Source organism: Bison bison, unplaced genomic scaffold (assembly GCF_000754665.1).
Source record: "Bison bison bison isolate TAMUID 2011002044 unplaced genomic scaffold, Bison_UMD1.0 scf7180017864519, whole genome shotgun sequence".
NCBI classification, from domain to species: domain Eukaryota; kingdom Metazoa; phylum Chordata; class Mammalia; order Artiodactyla; family Bovidae; genus Bison; species Bison bison.
Window position 1 is genome coordinate 7,263,019 of NW_011495072.1, and position 8,647 is coordinate 7,271,665.

General features: G+C 43.0%; 1 long non-coding RNA gene across 1 annotated transcript; it reads left to right on the plus strand.

Moving 5' to 3' along the window:
- Positions 1–286: 286 nt before the first annotated feature.
- On the plus strand, positions 287–6,212 carry LOC104981604. Its single transcript, XR_824386.1, has 3 exons — positions 287–417; positions 619–932; positions 5,917–6,212. It is a non-coding gene; the product is annotated as an uncharacterized LOC104981604 (long non-coding RNA).
- The last annotated feature ends 2,435 nt before the right edge of the window (positions 6,213–8,647 follow it).

Here is an 8,647-nt window from a genome sequence, read left to right on the forward strand (position 1 = left end):
CAAACCCGCCGCAACCTCCTCCTCCTCCCTCTTCCCTTCCCCCCGCCCTCGCCCATCCCTCATCCAGAGCCCCGCCCCCTCCCGCCGCGCGGCGCCCGGCGCGCTGCCGTCACGGGCCAGGCGCTTGGGAAAGAGCCCAAGCACTCGACACTCTAGCTGGAGATTGGCCCTCGGAGGAAAGGGGGCGGATCCCCGACGAGAACGCTAACGACCGATTGGCTTATGGAAGTGAAGGAGGCGGGCACTAGGATGACTGAAGTTTAAAGAGGGTGGAAGAAAGTTTGAAGAGTCAGGGAGAGCGAGAAGGAGGGGCAGGGGAGTGGGACCGGCTCCAGAACGCAGGGCCGAGAGAGGCCCTCGGTGCGGCGGCCGGAGCAAGGAGAAAACTCGGATAGAAGAGCTGCCGAACTCCCCGAGGTGGAGGCATGGCTGGCGGGCTGGGTGGAGTAGGGGCGGAGCCTGGGCGCCTGTCTTCTCGGGGCACTGAGACTAGCTGGGGTACTTTGGAGGGCAGGCGTCGTGCTAAGTCCGAGGACAGAGGTGGCAGAGCCTCGGGGTAGACAGTTACAGCCTACCACTTAAAGTGAGTCAACGTTTCTTGTTCGTTCATTTCTTCAGAGTCAACGTTTCTCGTTCGTTCATTTCTTCAGCAAAAGTTATTATCCTTTGAGGCAGAGACTCCGGAGTCTGGTTGATGGAACGTAAAACAGAGTCCTGCATACCGCTGTGTGACCTCAAATTGGACTACCTCTCTGAGCCACAGCATCTTCGGCTGATAAGTGGAGATAATTATACCCTCCCAAGTTGTTGTACATGAGTTTGAGCAAGCTCCAGGAGTTGGTGATGGACAGGGAAGCCTGGCGTGCTGCAGTCCATGGGGTCGCAAAGTGTCGGACACGACTGAGCGGAAGTTGTTGTAAAGATTACATGAGGTACCTATAAAATATCAGTATAGTGCCTGGCAGGGAGTAGGTACTTCTTACCATTTAATTGCTGATGAAGAGGAGGACGACTTTATGTCAGACACTGTGCTAGAATACTGGGGTTCAAGAGTGAGGAAAACGGAAGTGCAGTTCTCAAGGAGATCACAGTCTAGTAGGAGAGACTGACAAGACTGCTGCGGGGAGCGGGGGAGCGGAGGGATGGGGCAGGGCGGGGTGGGGAGAAGATGGGCTAGTAATTGGATTAGGAACCAGCTAGCAAACCTGGGCTGGCATCCTGGCATGCTACTTACTTGCTATCTGACCTTGACCAAATCTCAATTTCAAGTTCACTCACTTGTAAAGGAGGTGGAGAGAGAACTTACAGTGAATAAAGGACATGTTAGGCCCATCCAGCACTAATTTTTCACAACCTCTTCTTAAGCTTTCTCTTCTCCCTGATTTGGCTCACACTCTCCCCTGTCTTTTTATTTAAAACAATCCTATCCATCCTCAGCCCAAATGCCATCTCTTCCAGGTCACCTTGTCCTCAGGTGGAAAGTGTTTCCTCTGAGCTAGGATACTTTCACTTTTGCAGTAAGACATTTATATAGTCTCCTGTCTTCCTTTAATGGTTGGGGAAAACCCTTATTTAAACTATGAATAACTCCACAATCTCACCACGTCTCAGATAGACTGGCCCAAGCTTCAACAGCTGCAGTAATTTTGTTCACACCATTATATCAGTCAGGGCCTCCGCAGGAAACAAATGGTACTTTACAAAGATATGGGCAAGGTGTGGGAAACCACAAGGGAAAATGGAACCCTGAGGCTACAAGCTGCTCCATCTGTAAAAAGCAAGGGGAAAGGAACAGAACCAAAACTCATCACAGAAAGGGCAGCCTGACAGGAGCCTATGACCTTCAAACAGAGAGGCAGTCAGCCTAAGTAATCACCCAAGGACAAAGCCAGAGGATTTCTCTCTCACTCACCTCTCTCCTCCATCCTCCTGCTTGTGCATCCCAATAGACAGATCCAACCAGGAGCCAGAGAGCAGGAGAGCCTTTTGAAAGTCCCTATCAGTCAATCAGACAGAGAAGAGGAAGCAGCACATCCAGAGAGAAAAAGGGAAAATAACCAGCAGAGAGATCATGTGGATTGGTCAGATTTACACAGATCTGAGACATAGCTGGAGTATTTTTGTCTGAACTACTACCTACACTAACAGATTCCTGGATGAAGTCTTAATAATCTCCACTTGATTTATTTTTGCAGCAATTCTGGGAAGACATCTTTTCTTGCCCAGATTGTATCTATCAGGATATCTTTAGCCACAACGAATGGAGTATCTAACAGTGACTTAAAGTGTGGAGTTATTTATTACATCTTTAACATGAGGTTCAAATGAAAGTAGTCTTGGGCTTAGTTCAGCAGTACAATCACATCATTGAGGACCCAAGCTCTTTTTGTGCCTGCTCTCTAAAATCATATTCATATTGGGTTTTATCTCTGGGCTTTTCACCTCTAGATTGCAATGTGGCTGCCATAGCTCCAGACATCACATCCTCAGAGGTCAAGCAGGAAGGGAAGGTTGTACAAGCAGGAAGGGAAGGTTGTACAAGCAGGAACGGAAGGAAAGGCCCTTCTGCTACCATTTTTCTGAAGGATAAAAATCTTTCCCAGACTGCCCTCACACCTGCCATAGAATCTCCCTTATTAGCCTGAAAATGGTCACATGCCCACTGCAGACCAGTCACTGACAAGAAAATGGAATTGCCATGGTTCAGTGACATCATGAGTCACTCTGAGCAAAATTGGGGTTCTGCTTCTTGAGGAGAAAGGGAGAATGATTGTTCAGTACATGCCCAACAGTATCTGCCACATGCCTCAACCACAGATAAGTTATATTGACCCTTAACAGAAAACTGTAGTAATTAGGAACTTGAGTTCTGGAGTCAGACTGGAAATCTCAGCTTTTCTACTTATTAGGTCTGAGATCTTGAGTAAACTTTTGTCTAACTTTGGTTTCCTCATCCACAAAATAGGTGTAATAACAATACTCACCTACCTGAGTTGTCAGAACTGAATGAAGCTATTTGAGTCAAGCAAGCACTTAACATATGGTCTTATAAACAAACACTCAAGTTATTTTAATTTGTGCTAAATAATATCATCTATGACAAGGCCAAAAGCATTGCTAAATCACATTTATAACTCTCTATTTGATTCACCCCTCTTAAAAAGCTTAGGTTCAGTTTTAAAATAGTCTAGAAATAAACTGCAAACCCCAGTGAATTAATTCTGGTAGGACACTAGTCTGGAAGTTACTGCATAATTAAAGAAGTCACATTGCAAATGTCTCTCTCTAAAATGGCACCTAACCAAATAATCAGATCATATCCATATTGATCATTATTTCCCAAACCTAATGGTTGGCTTAATAGCTGTGATTTCCATTGGGGAATATTAGAAGCGAAACAATATGGAATCTGGCTTAACAAAAACAAATGATATAGTTGAATATGATGATCTCCAAGGTTTCTTGGGGCTACCTCTATCCATCTAATCTATGGAAACAAACAAAGATGTGTGTCAATATGCAGAACTCATGTATTGGGCCCCACAATGGCTGCAGTGGCTCCAAATAACAACATCCAATGACAGGAAGGAAGTGTGTCTCCTTTCCTGATCAAGGAAACTTTTCCCCAAAGGCCCCAGCAACGGTTTTCCTCTGTCTCATTGGTTGGACTTGCCCAGATGCCCTTTCCTGAATCAAAGAGGCAAAGGGTAGTGAAATACTTTTATCCAGTTTCCCCTTCTAGTGCTCAGAGAGGAATCCAGTGTTTTGTAAACTGCATGGCTGCATAATATCTGAACATAGTTAGGCAGGGAAAGGGTCTCTTAGCAAATCTGAAGAGGAGAGATTGCTTGATTTGCTCCTAATACATATTACATATGGGTTTCCCTAGTGGCTCAGACGGTAAAGAATCTGCCTGACAATGCAGGAGACCTGGGTACCATCCCTGGGTCAGGAAGATCTACTGGAGAAAGGAATGGCTACCCACTCCAGTGTTCTTGCCTGGAGAATTCTATGGACAGAGGAGCCTGGAGGGCTACAGTTCATGGGGTCGCAAAGAGTCAGATAAGACTGAGCACACACACATAGTATACTACACACACTCACATACATGTTTTCTGACAAGGTGGAAAGTTTATTCTGTTGTATAATACTGAGTGTTCCTAATGAAAGTTAAGTATTCGCTGACTAATACTTTCACTAAAGCGGAAAACTTCAGAAGGGCAAGTATAAATTCCCAAATTCTCTCAAATGACCCAGGCTTGCTTACTCCATTGTACAGAGATGCATCATATTGAGGTTTGTGTGCCAACAACTCTAGGGGCATCTCTCCCCTGAATAGTTCCCCTGGAGAGTGCATGGCTCTATGCCAAAGCAAAGCAAGTGTAGGAAGAACTTTTTTATTTATTTTTACATTCTCACTATTCCTTTCATGGAAACCTGAATTTCTAGTAACAGTAAATCAAATCATCATATTCATGATGAAGTCATTCTCAAGTATTAAGGTGGCAGAGCATGGGGGAGAAATGGAGTGGAAAAATAAAAACAAATATTTGCCTTCTATGCAGAATACAGGAACATTTATCCTGCTTTTATTTCCACAGATGATAATGAAATCATCTTGGATTTTAAAAATTCTGATCCACAAAATCTTTCACTGCCTTAGAAAATGTTCATGCTTACCTGTATTGTGGTAATGATATATGTAATGCCGCCTAACATTAATAACCTAACTGAACTCAGGATTAATATTCTATTTTATCTTTACATTTTATTAGCATTTTTATTTGCCTAGGCCTGTGGGCTCATTTGTATGCTAATGCTAAAATATGCTCACTTATAAAAGCAATTACATGGAAAATTTTATTTCAGTTAGACAAACTAATTTATTGTCAAAATCTGTATCACTGTTTATACATAAATGTGCATTTTTGCCCGTAGGTGCACTTGCCTGCAAATGACCAAACGCATCAAGCCCAAATTCACAGAACAGTAGGAACATTCAGAACCAAGTGCAGTGCCAACATGCTTTCAAAGAGGTTAGTTAAGCAGTCAGATGTCAGGTTTTCCAGACGAAGTAGGACAGAGAACACTGAATGAAAGCGAAAATACCAAAATACCCATCTTTTATCTTTTAGCTTAACTATAACCTCCTACTCAAGACCAGCTTTGCTTTCCCACAGCAGGATGTCGTCTCATCCTTCTCCAAAACCAATAGCATGTTGTCTCACTTTTCCAGTAGACCTCAAGGTCCTTGAGAACATGGTCCCTTTTTGATTGAGTGGTGTATCCTCCATCCAGTTGAGCGCTTTGTCTTTAGGGAGCATTCCCTTGTTCAAATAACAGGAAGTACCTGTGATGAGCAGGCATTGTTTTAGGTGCTGTGCTGTGTGCTAAGTCGCTTCAGTTGTGTTCAACTCTTTGCAACCCCATGGACTATAGCCCTCCAGGCTCTTCTGTCCATGGGATTCTCCAGGCAAGAATACTGGACTGGGTTGCCATTTCCTTCTCTGGTTTTAGGTGCTGGTTTACAGCAGTGAACAGACCTACAAGGTCCCTCCTTTCGTTGGGAAGATGACAGTGTAGGGGAGGAAAAAGTTTTCCCCAAGCCACTTGGGATCCCTAGCTGGGTCCAAAGATTAGACTGGCAAAGACAGATTAACAGGGGAAAGTATAGAAATTTATGTAATATAAGTTGTATGTGACATGAGAGCCTTCATAAAGAAATGAAGACCAGAAGAAATGGTAACCCTGAGTGTTTTTATGCTACTGACAAAGAGTGGAAAGACATGGAAAGATATGATAAAGAGGATGAGCTAAGTGTAGTAAACTGAGGGAATTTAGCAAGGCCTGTTTGCTCAGATTTTTCCCCACTATCTGTCCATCTTGGATATGAGGATGTTTCTTTCTTTCCTACAGGCAAAGGGAGAATTCCTCTCACCTGAGGGCCACAAGTGGCTTCGGGGATGAAGGACTGGAGGACAGAGAGAACTTCCACTTCTGCCAGTTTCTTCAGATTCCTTCAGCTTAAAATATTCAGTGTGCCAAATGGCCATATTTTGGGGTATCATTTCCTGAATCCCATCAACAGCAAACCCAAAACAAGTAAATGATCAAGAGAGTTTCCCGTAGTAGTAGTGATGGTGGTGCTTAGTCAATCAGTTGTGTCTGACTTTTTGCAACTTCATGGACTGTAGCCCGCCAGGCTGCTCCGTCCATGGGATTTCCCAAGAATACTGGAGTGGGTTGCCATTCCCTTCTCCAGGGGATCTTCCTGACTTAGGGATCAAACCCGTGTCTCCTGCAGTGGCAGGCAAATTCAGGGATCAAACCGTGTCTCCTTGTTTCCTGCAGTGGCAGCCAGATTCTTTACCACTAGCGCCTCCTGGGGCACCCCTGCCTCTCATTATTAATAGTACTATAACTAAAAGATGAAATATAAGTGATGGGTGATCAGGAAAGGACAGAGGCTACGTTAGACAGAGGTCACAGAGAACGTCTGGCTAAGAAGGCTACAGTTTGCCAAGACCTGAATGACAAGCAAGGGGAAATTAACTGAGACCTGAGATCCAAGAATTCCAGGCCAATTTCAGACCTTGGGTCTGAAATTGAAGAACAGAGGAGTGCTAAGGTGGCTGGAGCCTGGTTACCCAGGAGAGAGTGGTAGGAAAAGAATTCAGAGAGGAATGCTAGAGGCAAGATCACATATGGCCTTTCAGCCAAGGCAAGGACTTTAAATTTTATTCAGAGCACAATGAGTGTTAAGGAAAGAAGTAGACTGATGGCTCTGATTGCTACAGAAAGAAGGACGGAGGTGACAGTAGAAGCAGGGAAGTCAGAGAGAAACCGGGTATAGATGCCCCATGATAGATGACCGTGGCATGCAGCGTAGAAACAATGAAGATGAAAACGTGTTGAATGCGCTGTGGAAATCAGAAATTATAGTTTTAATTTCCTAGACTGATCACAGTTAAAGAAATATGTTACAATTGTATTTAATAAGCAGCTTTGTGGAATGTAATTGCTTTGTTGAAATGTCCCTTCACAGTAAGATAAGGAGGAAGTTAGAAAACAAAGTGGGAGAAATTCTTAATTAAGTTTAAATTTATACAGGTTCTTTTATTATGTTTATTGAGAAGAGCATCCAGAGAGGTGGAATATTAATTTCAAGGTTTTTGTTTCATCTTAGGAAGGTAGCATCCACTCAAAGCATATGATGCTTATGAAACAACATATATTGTTTTTTTTCCATCTATTGGGTGTGTTGTTATAAGAAGTGACATTTGTTTCTTAGCTTAAAAAGGAGCTCACAAAGTTGGGTTTCAAAAGAGCTTTCCCATCATACAAAATCTAGGTTCTTTGACTAGTTAGAACTTCAGGCCCTTGAGTCTTATTTTCTCATTGCAGTCTGAAAGCTAACAAACAGTGCCTTTGGTGGATTCCAATACAACGCACTATGTGAAGTTCCCTGTCTTCAACAGAAGGAAAACTCTCATTTACTTGGCTGAGATTAGGTGAAGCGTTTCCAAATGCACACTCCCAAATTTCACAGTAAAAATGATTGGAAACACACCACATGAGCTTAAAATAAACACATTCCATTCAAAAACCGGGTACTGTGGCCTTTCTTATACTTAACAAAAATATAAAAATAAAATCTCTATTCCCCTTTATTCAGAAAGGGAGAGTAACCTCATTGGATTTGGGGTGAGGGAGGGAGGGAAAGACTGAGTGTCAGTTCAGCAGCAGGGGCAACATGCTTGATAGTATGGGTTCTGATGAAGTGTTTCTGTGCAGAGAACCTAAAGTTAATCTTGGCACATTTAAATGTGTAATAGCTGTCTGTTAAGAGAGTATATCTGAAAAGTTCTCGTCACAAGAGAAAAGAAATTGTAACTGTGTGGTGATGGGTGTTAATTAGACTTATCGTGGTGCTCATTTTGCAACATATGCATATATATATTAAATTATGCTCTACACTTGAAACTTATATAATGCTATATGTCAATTATACAATAAACAACTGTCCGTTCAGTTTGGTGGGCACAAAGGACAAAGAGCAACTGGTTATATCAATAACAAGCTTTCAGAAGCACTAATACAAAAAATACTTGGTTAATGTTCAAGGTTACCACTTCAGTCTTGTGTTAGAGAATGTTAATAGGTTGAAAATTTCACCTTTGCAAGGTGTTATAGACCAATGTCCCCCTCACCCCAATTCATATGAAGCCTTAACCCCAAATTTGACAGTATTTGGTAACTGGACCTTTAAGGAGGTAATTATGGTTATGTGAAGTCATAAGGGTGGGGCTCTAATTCAATAGGATTGGTGGCCTCTTGAGAAGAGAGATTTCCCTCCCACTTGACTCTACTCCAGCTACACTAGCCTTCTTGCAATTCCTTCAACATGCCAAAAATGCTCCTGCCTTAGATCTCCCTCTGCCTAAAATGCTTTTTCCTACAGGGGTGTTTTGACTCATTCTTTCGCCTCCTCTTGACATTGGCTCAAGTGCCACTTAGGCATGGACTCCACTTGACCTTACTATTTAAAAATGTGACATTCCCTCAACTACTAAACCTTCATGCCCTCCTCTTTCTTTTCTCACCTTAGTCTACAGCATTTACAACTTTCCGATATACTATATGATTC